We start from the raw sequence: 14,575 nt of genomic DNA on the forward strand, positions 1-14,575 counted from the left end.
TGTGACAGCTTTGCCTTTACATGTGTCAAGTAAATTCATAAAATAAAACTAAAAGCATGCAGTATTTCTGTGGTTTTAAAAATGGTTCACCTGAGAATAAACAGCCTGTAAAAAGTACTGCTGATAAGAGTAACAAGCAAGTCAGCTTGGAGACTGCAAAGTAGTTCATACCAGTTCCTGACATCACAGGTTACAGGTCTGTTTCTCCAGTGTTACTGATACACTAATAATGACATAGTTTAATGCAGTGTAATCCAGAGACTTGCTTGCAAGGAGCCCAATGACTCTTATGAAATACAATCTTGCATTGCTTCTATCACTTCTGTCCTATTTTCAGTTTAAAGTTTGATAATAATAATGGGTGGTGGCATGTTACAGGTTCACAGGCCAGAAAAGAGCAGGGGTCATTACTTAACACTGCTGGGCAGGTTTTTTTAGGTATTGTCACGCAGACAGCTTACCCAAAGCTAACAGGAACAGCAGGGTAACTTGAAACATGAGCCAGCCCATGGGCTGCCTTTACTGATACATAATGGAAAGTAATCTAAACTAATTATAATCTAACAAACCCTTTGTGTAATGTGCCTTGCCCTAGTGTGAGTATGGTTACAGAGGTTTGTTAATGTAAACATGGTTTAAAATTACCTGCTGCTTAATCATCAAGCTGATTTGAAATTCTGGCAAGAGACTTCTGTGAAAAGAACAAACTTTTCTGAAGATTTAGTCCATTTGATTTTCCAGAGTTCCTCAGTTATACTTAGTGATGCTTTATCTGAATCAATTAATGATCCTTTTTCTCCTCATCTGCTATGATCATTTCAAAGCACAGAAGTGCTTTGTGTATCATTCCAAAGAGGAGTGCTTTGTATATTTTCAGAGAGTGGCTCATCCAGCAAATAAAGATTTAACTTCACATTTGAAGTACAGAGTATTTGCCTTTGAAGTTTATTGCACCTTATATGAGGGCTGCAAATATAAATTTAATCAGTTTCCATTAGTGTTCTCTCTGTGTCTTTTAGGTAAGCAGCTAGCCTGTACTTGAGATCTTGCAGACTGTGTCAGGATGAGAAACTGATGATAGAATCACTGTATCTTTGATGCAATCTTGTTTACTTCCAAAAAAGGACACACAATGCTTAGTTTCTCTCAGTATATTAAGAACAAATAACAGAAAGCAATTGCCAGTTCCAAAGCAGCCTTTTCAGACAGCACTGGGTGTTAAGTGTGATATGTCTTGTACCAGCTCCCTGAACTTCCACCACTACATTTGTATTTTTCTACACTCAGCTTCTGCTCTCGGACAAAATAAATTGTTTGTCAGGTGGAGAAATATGGGCAGAGACTAGAGAATAGCTCACACCAGGGCCCTGCCCTTGCCTGGGCACAATCTATGCAAGATATCAGTTGCTCAGGCTTTTCCATCCTGCAACTAATGAGGCCTCCTGACTTCCTGCACCCTTTCAGTCCCTTGGGTCATATCCTAATACCTGCATGCCCTGCCCCACCACCTTACAAAAACACATGACCAACAAACTCTAGAACAGCCACCTCATTTACGTGCACCTTTGGCAGGATACAGTACACACATAAGAGGAGGAGACAGGACCTTTATCAAGATTTAAAACCACCACTTTCATACCTTTGACTTTGCTGACAGGAATACTCACCAGCTGCAGTAAGAAGAGACAGCAAATGATCTGCCAGAGGTTGTTTCTGTGTAAGACAACAAGAAGGGCTTATTTAACTTCAAGGCATTGAAAAAAAGTGAGGGTGGTATTTAAATATAGATTCCAAATCTACAGTAAGCTACAGAAGATCTTTAGCAGTGCTCCACAATTCTCTGGGCTGGGTCCAGCCACCAGTTCTCTACCTTGGCCTCTTCTGGCACCGAGACAGCCGAAGGATGCAGGAAGACCTTGCCTGCAGGCCACCAGTGCCAGCCCCTCCCCTGCCCCCTGGATCCACACTGGCCAGCTGGCAGAGTACTGCACACTGGAGCCAAGGCGATGAGTACTGGCTGGATAAAAATTCCTAATGCGTGGAAAACTTTTTCTTCCCAGTCTTACTCATGCAGAATGGAAGTGGAAGCCCATAGGACAAAGTACAGTGACTTGTACTGCTTTGTTTGCAAGGCAGCAGCGACAGGTGCTTATTTTGATAAGAAAGTATGATACTGCCTAGGTTACACCCAGTCACGTCACACATGGTCACAGCGCTGACAAGACATTTGTTCCTCCCAAGGAATTCCTGCTGGAGGTAAGCAGGTGAGTGATGCTCTGCTCACTACACACCATAAAAATAGCACCATGCTCCCAAAAAGATGTGCCAGGCTCCTGCTGTCAGGTCATTCAGGCTACTCCCAGGATTATGCCATTTCTTTTGGGCTGACATATCTGACAGCAGGTACTCAGTCACTGCATCCATTGCTCCTCGCCAAGCAATTCTCTTCAGATATACTCACTAAAGGAATGATTGCTACCTATGTATTTACACAAAGATGGTGTCCTTGAAATGTGGGTGTCTCTTCAGGCTGTGGGGAACCTCCAGTGAATTGTACCTCTCCAAACACTACCAATATCAAACATCCTTGCCTCCACAAATACCTCTGATGGAGAGATATCGACTTTTGTTGTTCCAATCCTTCCTTCAGTTCTTAGAACAAGAAATACTGTGAACAGGGGTGACCTTATTAAAGTTTACAAATATATAAAGGGTAAGTGTCACGAGGATGGAGCCAGGCTCTTCTCGGTGACAAACAATGGTAGGACAAGGGGTAATGGGTACAAACTGGAACACAAAAGGTTCCACTTAAATTTGAGAAGAAACTTCTTCTCACTGAGTGTGACAGAGCACTGGAACAGACGGCCCAGGGGGGTTGTGGAGTCTCCTTCTCTGGAGACATTCAAGACCTGCCTGGACGCTTTCCTGTGTAACCTCATCTAGGTGTTCCTGCTCCAGCAGGGGGATTGGACTGGATGATCTTTTGAGGTCACTTCCAATCCCTAACGTTCTGTGATTCTGTCCATCATCTCCCTGATGGAACTATTTAGACAACCAGGTGAATCAGTGGCAGGGTCTGCAAGAATACTTCACTGCAACTTCCGGGAGTAAGTGTAGATAAAATGCCGTTAGCAACTGTGCTATGTGATGGCAAATAGTGTGCACTTGGACTGCTATTTTATCTTGGAGCATCCACACTGCCCATATATTAAAAGTTAATCTGCACCAAGGATGCCTGGACTGCTTCGTTCTGCAGCATCTTTTCCAACTGGAAAGACTCCATAAAGTTTCAGCAAGTTATGGCCGCATTACTAGGTTTTCATTATTGCATACCTGACAACCATGGTACTATGTGGCAACTATAACTGTCATGATGATCTGGAAACTGCCCTTGATGGTCTGTTTGGTGCAGCCAGGCACCTGCAGACACATTTGCACTCTACCTGCAAGACCTCAGGGCCTGACTGACCAACAGTGAGTAGAGCAGCATGATGAAAAGGAATAGTGATAAGCAATCATATCAATAAACAGACATATACTCTGACAATGATCACAATCCCTATGGAGAAGAAAGTGCTGCTTTGTCTCTAGTGAAGACGCCCAAGCTCTAGAAACCACAGATGTTACACACTGATGTGGTAGACTGCATCACAGAGCCCATAAATAATCAATGATAATGTTCACCATCCTTGAACTTGTGAATAAGAACTTGCAGAATTAGTGAGTTATAACCTTGAACAGTCAAAGTCCCTTGTGGGGGGACCCAAATGAAGATCTCTGCATCATTCATAGCTCTTCTTCCCCTGCCTAGACAGAGACAATATGAGACTCTATGCCACGTGAACCTTTGAGGACCTCAGCTTGGCAGTAACATGGGGGATAGAAGACCTGGATGACGTGGCTGTTCAACCAAGCAAACAAGAGTGTTGCTACACTGACCAGAGTGTCCAGTCATCTCTAGGAATACGAAAGAACTAGTTCTATAAACAAATGGCAATCACACTGACCATGGGAAGAGAGGTTCTGGTGTGGTGGTGCTGCAGAGTACTAACAGTGCCTTCACTCGCCCTGCCCACTTCTAAACCCAGAACTTAAGACCAGCATGTGACACAATCCCACCAGGCAACTGTCCCCATCCACCAGAGTACTCCTTGACAAAGTGGAGAATAAGTTAACCTATAGCCACAGGCAGCAATGGTACCTGCTGTCTAGAAGAAAGATAGGTTTGAACTGAAGCATTGTGTTCTGAGAAGGAAATCCCTAATTACTTTACACAGCCTGATGCCACAGTGTGTAGAAGGTTTGATGCAGTCAGTCTGTCAGGGCATCCTCAGAGCATCGCCATTGGTGGCAGCAGCACCATGGCTGTGCAGCAAGTGCAAGGGAGAAGTTTAGGAGCTCTGCTAGGCATGAGTCCTAACACGGGTCATGCCACAAACTTCCCACATAAGTTTCTGGTTACAGACTAGATCAGGTATCGGATGACTAAATGCTGTCACTCTGTTAGCTGTTCCATGGCTCATATACTATGCTACAGTGTTCAACACAGTTACAGCTGACAGTGAATATCTCAAACCGCTGCCTTCATGTGCAGTTTCAGCAGAGAACTCAAGATGTTGAAAAAAACACACAGTTCACCTTTCTAGCTCATAGAATTAACCCTGAACTTTTATTGCTTTTCCCTGTGTTCCATGGGTAAACAGAGTAAGGCCTGTAGGCCTATCACACTCATACCTTTTATCGCTATTAAAATATTATTTTTAAAAGAAGCAGCTCGGTGTTAAAGAGATGACTCACAATGCTGCAGTATCAGTTAGCTGACTTGAAAGAGATGTTAATGTCATAATTTTGATTTTCATTACCAGACAATAAGAAGGTAAGGGCTGAAAATGTCTTACACATCTATCACCTCATTTTATATTTTTAAAATATAAACAAGCTACAGATATTGGTTTATCTTGCTGTGCTTTACTTCCAAAATTCCATTGTCATACAGATTTGAGCCCATATTTTGTATAGGAGCAACATAGAACAAAAAAATAAGCTATTACTATTTTTTGTTTATTCATTTATTTAGAGTTTTGTTCCCAGATAGAGTTGAGGTAACATGGATAAAACGTTATGTCAGAGCTTACAGTTTAAGGACTAAAATCTACAGTGCTTCTATGAATGTAAGTAACAGAGATAAGTAGTGCTATTGAGTTCAAGGACAGATGAAGTACTTACATATTGAACTTCATTTGCATGAGTGTTTGCATATAAGCCATATACTCTACACAGATCTAAGCAAGATGTGACAGAAAAGGTAATTTAAAGTAAACACAGAAAAAGATATAAGCAATACACATGCTTTTTATACACATGTGTATGGAACAAGTTAACATCCTTGACATAAGTTATAATGAGTATTGATGAACCATACAGTTTGGAAATAAGCTTTAGCTCTTTTCTTTGGTCTGCTTCACAACTACTGATCCTTTTTTCTGTTTTCTGTATACATGCCAGACAGGCAATTGCAATAATGTACCTTAAAATTCTATAGCTGCTATTTAGGAGGTGCTTTAAGATATTAAGTTTTTAATAATCATTTTTGTTCTTGGTTTTCTTTTCACATAACTTATTATATATCCTAAGTATGGAGAATGTGATAGTTTTATTTTGTTTTCAAATGGGAAAAGACTCTTGGCTTGTTTGAGCATTAGGTTTTAATTTGGCTGAATTTTCCTCCTCTGAAATGGATTTTTACTTTCCATTACATCATAGTGCCTTAAGAATTTAATGGTGTGGATTAATGCATGAATAAAGTCCAAATAATTCAAAATAGTATTACAACAGTATTATTCAGAAGACTGCATTAAACATACAACAAGCCCAGTACCTTGACTTTGATAGTAGCCAATAATGCATACCTAAGGAAGAGTTTAAAATTAGAGCTAAAGTTGACAAAACTCAGCTGGTATATCTTTCCAGCATTCTATGAGCTGTGGTTCAGGAACTCTGGAGCTAAGGGTGATTTCTTTATTTGTAGAAGTTAATGTAAAAACTGATAGTGAAGTGGACTTTATCCCATATAACTGCAGTTTGCAGCATATCATAATGGATTCTAGTAGCTGCCTCCTAAACTAATTTACTCGGGGAACCATCTAGATGCAAAAGCCAAGAATATTGCATGGATCATTTTATTAGAATTCCAGTTCCAAAGCTAATATATTTAAAAGTAAATGAACTATATTTATATTAGAATGAAATCTATAAACACAGACATTCCTTTAATCCTAATTCCATAAATATACATATTCTCTTGAGACCAGAATCTTAGAAGAGTGTTCCAAATACAATTAATTAGCTAGTACTGGCAATATCTTCTCCCAAAGAAGGATCAGACTACAGAGTGCATGCGATGAAAAAGACAAGACAAATTAAAAGCACTCAGCAGCTTGTAATAACGGGCTTCAAGTCTAAATGTACAGTTGAAATAGAGGACTCACATTTGCAAGAACTGAACTGTGAAATTCTGTGGGTTTTGCCTCCAAAAGAGTAATCAAATATGTGGGGTTTCGATTGTGTGGGAAAGGGAGAAGGGAGCTTGGTTCAAACCCCGGCCTATTTAGCTAGCTTCTTGTTTAACACAATTTGTATGAACAAACGTTTTTGGGATCACTAGGAATTTTGAAAACAAAGTGAGTATTTTGGATCAGCATTTCTGGACAGAAAAAGATAAATCTACAAAACAGATAATTGCTCAGCTACTTGGAAAGATAAACAAACAAAGAAAAAACACATAGAGTAGGGTATATTGTATGATATATTGCTGTATCATACATATCAGAGAGTATTTTTAATAATATGCAAAGATGGAAGAACATTATCATTTGAATATAGGCTGAAGGTGTGTCTCACAACAGAAAGAAGAGAGAGGATATTAATCAGCTAAAAGATGAACATCCATTAGTTACTAGAACCTGCCAAGATTTTCACTCAGACTGATGGAGCCATAGAAGACTGCTATTACAAAAAACAGTTACTACTAAAATATTTGAAAATATGATGGTAGCTAATGACTTTGAAACTCCATTCTCTACTGATAGATCTCCCTAATGGAAATCTCTTTATTTGTTCTCATAATACTTGTCGTTGTAAATTAACTGACTTTGACATAGGAATCTTGGTATACAAGGCTGATTTTGAATCTATTAAGCACTTCTCAAACTGCAGATATATGAGATATACAATTATTGTGTCCAGGGGAAAATTGACAGAAATAATGCAAGTTTGCTGAAGCATGAAAATACAAGACTGGAAAGAAGCAAGACTTTCTTGCTTGACATGGAAAATATAGTTTACCAGAAGGCATATAAAAGAATATGAAACCAAATATAAAAAATAGCAAATCTGTGTCCTCTTGATCACACAATAAACATGCTTTTTTTTTTTTTTTTTTTTCCTATTTACTGGAAAGTTTTAAAACTAAGCATTCTGAGTAGCTCCAGCTTCCATTTGGAAAATATTACACAATATTTTCCACTCCTTTTGAAGAAGGAAAATATTGCCATCAGTACTTGGTTTCAAACTCCAGGCAAAAAAAAATACATGTGCATATATATAATATATAAGCCTTCATTCCATGGTTGATCACATAAAGCAAACTGTTCTCAATTAAAGAGAGTTATTTCAAGACTGCATAAATTTAACAGAATAAAAGACAGTCCAAAATGAACACCTTCTAGTTCAAAGAATAAAATGATCTGTATGAGACTTTTCCATGGTTACTAAGTATATGAAAGAAAATATGCAAACCAAAGTGTATTAAGCAGGCATTGTTTAGGATATAATCTATGTACATCAAAAATACCTAAGAGTATTAACAGAAATGCATCTAACTTAGTGACCTTGGGGTCATGAGTTAAGCAGAAGTCACATATCTCAAATATCTTTCTTAAACAGGAATGGAGAGGATACCATGCTTGTAGGTGTCCCATTTTGTTCCCAACAGACATATATTTTTGATGAACAACCGATTTCTGACCTTTATAGTAATTATCAGCTTAAGTGAATAAGTCAACATTTTCCCAGTTCTCAGTTGTGCTTGAAGGGTTTTCATCCATAGCGCATTAATGAGGAATTAGAGGGGGGGCACCTTTTTGTTCTGGCTCAGTATACTGCTCAGCCCAAACGAATGCCAATCTGCAGCAAGGGCTCCTCAGCATCCCTGCAGTGTGATGTAATCTCTCACCTGCACTGAACGCTTGTCCTGTGACAAAAACCATAAGCATATGTTTTCAATTACAGATTAAAACTTTTGCTGAAAATAACCTCAATACCACCTATAAAGTAACATTTAGAATTAATTAGACTTTTTGTAATAAATCAGAGTACATTTGTAGCTTCTTTGAAACAGTTTATGGGTATTGTAGATAACTTGCCTCCTTGGATATTTGCTGCATGAATATGTGGACTTTAAAGGCAGATACATGACAAGCAAATAACCAGGAGAGACAAGAGATAAGCCTCTCTGAAGTAAACAGCTAGGATTAACAATGAACATCCTTTAAAAAGGGGATAGTAAGATAAATAATAAGATGGATAGGCAGGCTTTCTTCAAATGTTTTGGTTTTGTTTTTATTCTAGACAAGGCTGTATCATAATAAGACTATATGGTTTCTATATTTGTCACTTTAAAGAATCTCAGCAGAGATAAAGTTTCCAAAACCAAACACAATAACCAAATCAATAGGTTCAAAATAGACTGAACTGTAGCCCAAAGCTTCAACTATATAAGAGGATGTGCTGTGAAACTTCAACCCAGAGAGGTAAAAGCGTTAAAAGGAAGAGACGAGTGATGATGTGTGGATGCGCAGCATCACCTGCAACTCTGGCAATAACATCCTTGACTCTGTAATTGAGGGCAAATGAATGTTGCCGGTGCTGCAGCAGAGGCAGGGAGTGGGGGGAACGCTGCTCTCCTGGGGCGTGTGGGTGGGCTGAGAAGGCATTTACTTCTGCAGAGGAAGAGAAGCACTGGGAAGATGAGGTGACTGTTGCCTTAGAGAAGGAATTATTACTTTTTCATGGGATATCTGAAGTCAGAAAGGGTACATAAAAGGCTACAGAGAGCATAGCCCTGGTCTGGCTTGAAACACAATATAAAATAAGGAATTAACACTCACTCTGTGTTTGTAAAAAGCAGGGAGAGACGCATGATTTTTGTAGAAATCCCCTTCATCTCCTCCCTATATATCCATCAAAGGATGGTGCTCCAGGACTTCAGTGGGTTCATGTCCAACACCAAATGATTTATAATTCCACGGCTTTCGCACTTGCTATCCAAAAGCAATTATTTTTCTTCTGTATAAACCAAACCTGTACCTTATGTTTGCCCACTGTCTTCAATCACATAGCTTTCTAAACAAAAATGTTGTCACACAGTGGAACAGTTTAGACAGTTCATTAGCTAAAGACTTAGGAAAACAAAGGAAAGAATCTCACAACAACTCACTACCATCCAAACCCAAATGCTTTGCTGGGAAGACATTGTAAGGAAACACTGCAGATAGATGTTGCTTGGAGAATGAGTGATTAAGTTGAAGTCATGCCCTACCTTTTCTGCATATTACCAGTAATTCTAAGAATCTGTGGGGTTTGCTTCATTTGCCTTCCCATTTTGAAGATGCATCTCAGTAGAGCCGTAAGAAGGCAACACTGAGTCCAATGGGAAGCAAATCATGCACTATAGAGTTTCTGGAATGAGATGGTGGATTTGGTGTAATAAAATCTGGTTGAATTGGAACGTGTTATTTTGGAGCTCGAGAGAGATGTAGTATTAGTGTAAATTTTCATTAAATCCCAGAAGATGCTGGGGGGTGAGGGGCTAAAGTAGCTCAGAGTTAATGGAGTTACTTACAATGTCAATAATGCGCACTGCTGTAACATTCCTCATCAATATGTTAACAAGCAGCCACAGCAGAAAAGTAACTTTGAATGTGACATGTTGTAAGGAGGAGGATGCCAAACCTCACTCGTAGCCAGACTTAATAAATGGCAGCCAAAGGAAAATTGCCTAATGGAACATTTCTTTGCATAGAAGTCTAACACACTGGAGAAATGCAAATCCTGAGGAATTTACAAAAGCAGTGTAAAATGCTTTCTGATCAACTGGGGTTTTGATATCCTCTTGAAAAACTGTCATAGCAAACACTTTACATCAGAAAAGAAGTGTGTTGAAACTGAAGGTTGTAACATCTAAACAACCTAGGTTTCCCCTATAAGCCCTTTACCTAGGAAAAATGAAAGAAATGAGGCTGTGCACGGATTGCTGAAAGCTCAAAGAACTGCTACTGCCCGCTGTGTAACCTGGACATAGAGCAAATATTTTACTGGACATAGTGAGGTGGGGGGACTAGTGCTGCACATACAGGGGTTGCCTAAGAAATAGGGGCAGATCCAACAAAAGCATAGAGGAGATCAAAGGTAACAATTCTTCACTCTCTTTTTCAGCTAAATCATTATGAGTCATCAGATGAAAGTAGCAAACAGCAGAGTCAAAGCAAAGAAATGGAGGAGGTCTTTATTCATAGACTGCATAGTTAAACCTTAGACGTTTCTCACCACTGTTGTAACACTACACAACTGCTACGGCCACCACTGGAGATCAGCTGCTGAGACAGACATAACCCTCGTTTGTATCCTGCCTCTCACTAAATCAGTATGAGATGAGAAATTTAAGAAAAACAGTAATGAAACTACAGAATTGCTAAGTACCAGTTAGCAGTTAGCTCAAGTCATACAATTTACAGTACATTACAGTAAATTATGCAACCTCAGTTAAAAATCCCCATTTTGTTTTAGACATATTGAAAATTTTTAATTCATTATTATATATACTGGTTTCACTACCTGACTTTTCACAGCTGTATTTTATATCTGGTGTGTGTGTGTGTGTGTGTGTGTGTGTATGTTCAAGGAATCATGTTTATCTACTGTTTTTATAACCCATTTGATTTTTCTTCCATTCTTTAAAACCAAGGGTAATCTTTCAAATATTTCATCAAAGCATTTTCCTGGTCCTTTACAAGAAGTTTTAAGCTGTTATGCTGCTTATATGAAATAATTAATATAACATAACATAATATAATATAGTGTCTTCCAGTCTGATACAGTACTTGAAACTAATGGAGTTTTCAAATTTTTTCTGAGGAGCTTCAAGTTCTTTCCAAACTCCAAGAGATATATCACCTGAGTCTGGAAAATATTTCTCTTAGTTTATCCATCTGTTTCAGGACTTTCTCTTCTGTTATTTTAATTCATGGGAGCATCTTATATTTTTAAATTTGAAAGAGTAGGTTCAAAATCAATAATCACACAACTTTTTTCACGGTAAAGGGAAAAGGAAAAAAGGAATTTCAGCAATATTGTTCACTTCATTAAATCTCTTTTTTGCTCTATGGTAATTTAACAGATGAAATATCTTTAAATATGTTAGTAGAAAAAATTGTGGAAAAGAACTTATTTGTTTGAATTTATACTTTTCAAAAACTGCCTTTCCCCCTTTATTTTATGTGGTACTTCTTTGTGCCTCCTTTTCAGTAGGCTCTCCTTATGAGCTACAGTGCATACCTTTAAGGTCTGCCATTTAATCGTTTTTTTCCCTCATGTTTTTCCTTCCTTCTTTAGGGGTGGAAAGCAGATGTATGGCTTCTGCAGTGATCAGGATGTACTCATGTTCCCCATGCTGAGTTAAAAGTTTTAATTTCCTCATCTCTAGCTTTCAGATCATCTCAATTAGCTTCTCCTGTCTCAAGTCCTGTTCTCCAAAGTTTACAGTCAATTTTCAAAACAGTGAGAATTCACGAGTCTTCTGAAAAGGGTTTTGAGTTTAATTACACTGCAGTCGGTATTACTCAGAGGTTTAATGACACCATTATGTAGAACAGCCCTCTCTTTCTTCCAGCAAATCTGAAAATAATTTCAAATTATTGTGAGTGAGGATTAGGATCCAAGTCAGTTCCTTGTATTAACTAGAAATTTCATCTCTGCCTAACTTCAGCATTTTAGCAGATCAGATATTGAAATAAACTCCTATTTCCGTTTTAATAGATAGTGCTGCTTCCTTTCGCCTTTCAATAGTGTTCATTCATTCTCCTTTTCCTCATGAGAAATGAAGTAACATAATGAATATTTTTATTGTTTCTCTTTTATGGCTATGTAGATTTTTAACAATTAAACTTTTGAAACTGTTGCCTGGAATAGTAATTGTAACTGTACTGTGACTGAATAAAAAAGAAACAAATGAATTTTCAGTGAAGAAATGAATACTAACTGAAACATGACTTCAGTGTAATCAAAGATGTAACCCTAGAATCAGTAACGCATCTTCACTTAGACACACTCTTTCAAGAAACGATCCATTTCCTGACAGAGTTGTACCACTTCCGTTAAGAGAATTATTAGGCTTGGATGCTTAGCATAACTTCTCCTTTCATGGTAAGACGTTAAGTGGTTTTAGAGAGATAAAACTGTTGGCCAGAGCAGTTTCATACAAAAATGCTTTAAACAGCAAATTTACCCACCCAACCTACTTTTCCGACAGTTATAAACCACAAAACGTTCAATTGCAGATTAAAAAAAAAAAAAAAAAATCACAGAGAATATATATAACTAGAAACTAGAACTAATGCTGTACTAAAATCTCACACAAAAGTTATGTCATGACTTTGTTTCATGGGGAGTTCTTCCCTAAGTTAAATTCTTGGTTACCAAAATTTGATCCTCTTTTGCTGTGCAAATGTTCTCTGTGGAGAGATTAAGGGGAACATTTTGGCTTTTCAACATTTGTACTTTGAAACAACACCTATTTCTGTAACAATCCAATGACCAGAAGAAAGCGCCAAACGCCTCCAACTTTAGCTCCATAGAAACTACATTTTTCATATGCAGCTCCCCTTCAGAAAGTAAGTAAATCAAGTACCTCAGAACTGTAAAGCAGTGAAACCCTGGAAGCACACAGCTACAGCACTCATTTTCTTCTTTCTCTCATTTCCTCTCAGAAATCTGTACACTGAGCATTTCAGTTTCACCTCAGCCTCCAAACCAGCTCGGCACACCACTTCTTTTACAACCAAAAGGGAGATATTGTGACACTTTTTCTTAAATTAAGTCCTATTAATATCTTTCCATGTGAGTATTTCCCCCAACATTTTTTTCCTCTCTCTCCTCACAATTAAGAATGGCAAGTAAATACACATGCTTTTGAACAGTTGTGTTGTGGGGTAGAGAAGGGACATCTATCTTTAGAACTCTGTTACTTCATGTTCCCAAACTTGCAGCACAAGCTCAGCCCAAACACTGAACTGTTGGTTGATTGACCTGTCAGGTTGCTCTTATTGTACACACGAATATGAAAGTGATACTTCAAAAAATACGTTTACGCTATGAAGGGAGAGTGGCTCTGCATCACTCCATAGTTTTTAATCATTTTTACATCAAATATTTTTCCTTTTAACATTGGAGAAATAAACTATGGAATACACATCATATAAATAGTATTTTTTTGTTCAGTGTCATAGCACACACATAAATGAGTATTTAAAATGCAAATAACATTTTCAGTCAGTTACATTGCACTCAGAGCTGCACTTCTAAAAGCAGAGTTTACATAGCAAGGGTAGTTTTACTTCTGCAAACTACAAAGGAATCTCTGACAGACCACCCTGTACTCCCTGTGGGTCCATAGCCCGTCATTGTTTCTGTACTTTCACATGCCTGATTTGGCTGCAGGCTCAAGCCAAATTTCCTCTTTCATCTGACTCTGTGACTGTCTGTTGGTGATTTAAATGGGACAAAGGCAGAATCTGAGCACTGGCACATGACTACCCACACTTCTGTCAGCATGCTTTTGGGAATGGTTGGGCCTCTGAGTAGCACCCTCCCAGGCAATGTTCTCATACAAGCTGGGGGCTAGCATAGCTCAGGAATGGCTTGCAATCTGTGTAAATCCAGTAGGCAGCACCAAAAAGGCCACCCTGTTTTGAAGGGGAAAGAATTCAGCTATATGCATGCGAGTCATAGCATGCTATGCCATGCCACTTGCCCTGACACCTAAAGAATGAGTCCTAATCCACTTTATTTTCTGGTGCAGATGTAGCCTGTATGTTTTCACCTACCTGTAAATCCTATCTACCCTTAAGGCTGACAAAACCGCATCCTTTTACAAACAAGCACAAAAGCATGTGATACTGCTTCAAAGACAAAGATGATGGAGATAATGAACCCAGCCCACTATGCCTGGACCATTCCACTGAAGGTAGGTCCACTCTTAAAACGAACACATGACCAAGTTTAATCCTCCATGGCTCCCAAGAGTTCAGTCCAAATGAAAATTTGGGCATAGTCTTGTAATCACAGACTACTGATGGGAGGTTTAGGATTTCAGGGCAAGTATAGCTCTTTCGTTTGTCAAACGGTGGGATTCTTTCCAAGCATTCAGTAGGGCTGCTGTGCTGTTTCTGGATATGACACGAGAATCCTACTGCAAAAATATTTTAACACTGGAGAGACTGTTATGTAAAAAAATGTGGTT

The sequence above is a fragment of the Nesoenas mayeri genome (genome assembly GCF_963082525.1).
Source record: "Nesoenas mayeri genome assembly, chromosome: 5".
Taxonomy (NCBI): Eukaryota; Metazoa; Chordata; class Aves; order Columbiformes; family Columbidae; genus Nesoenas; species Nesoenas mayeri.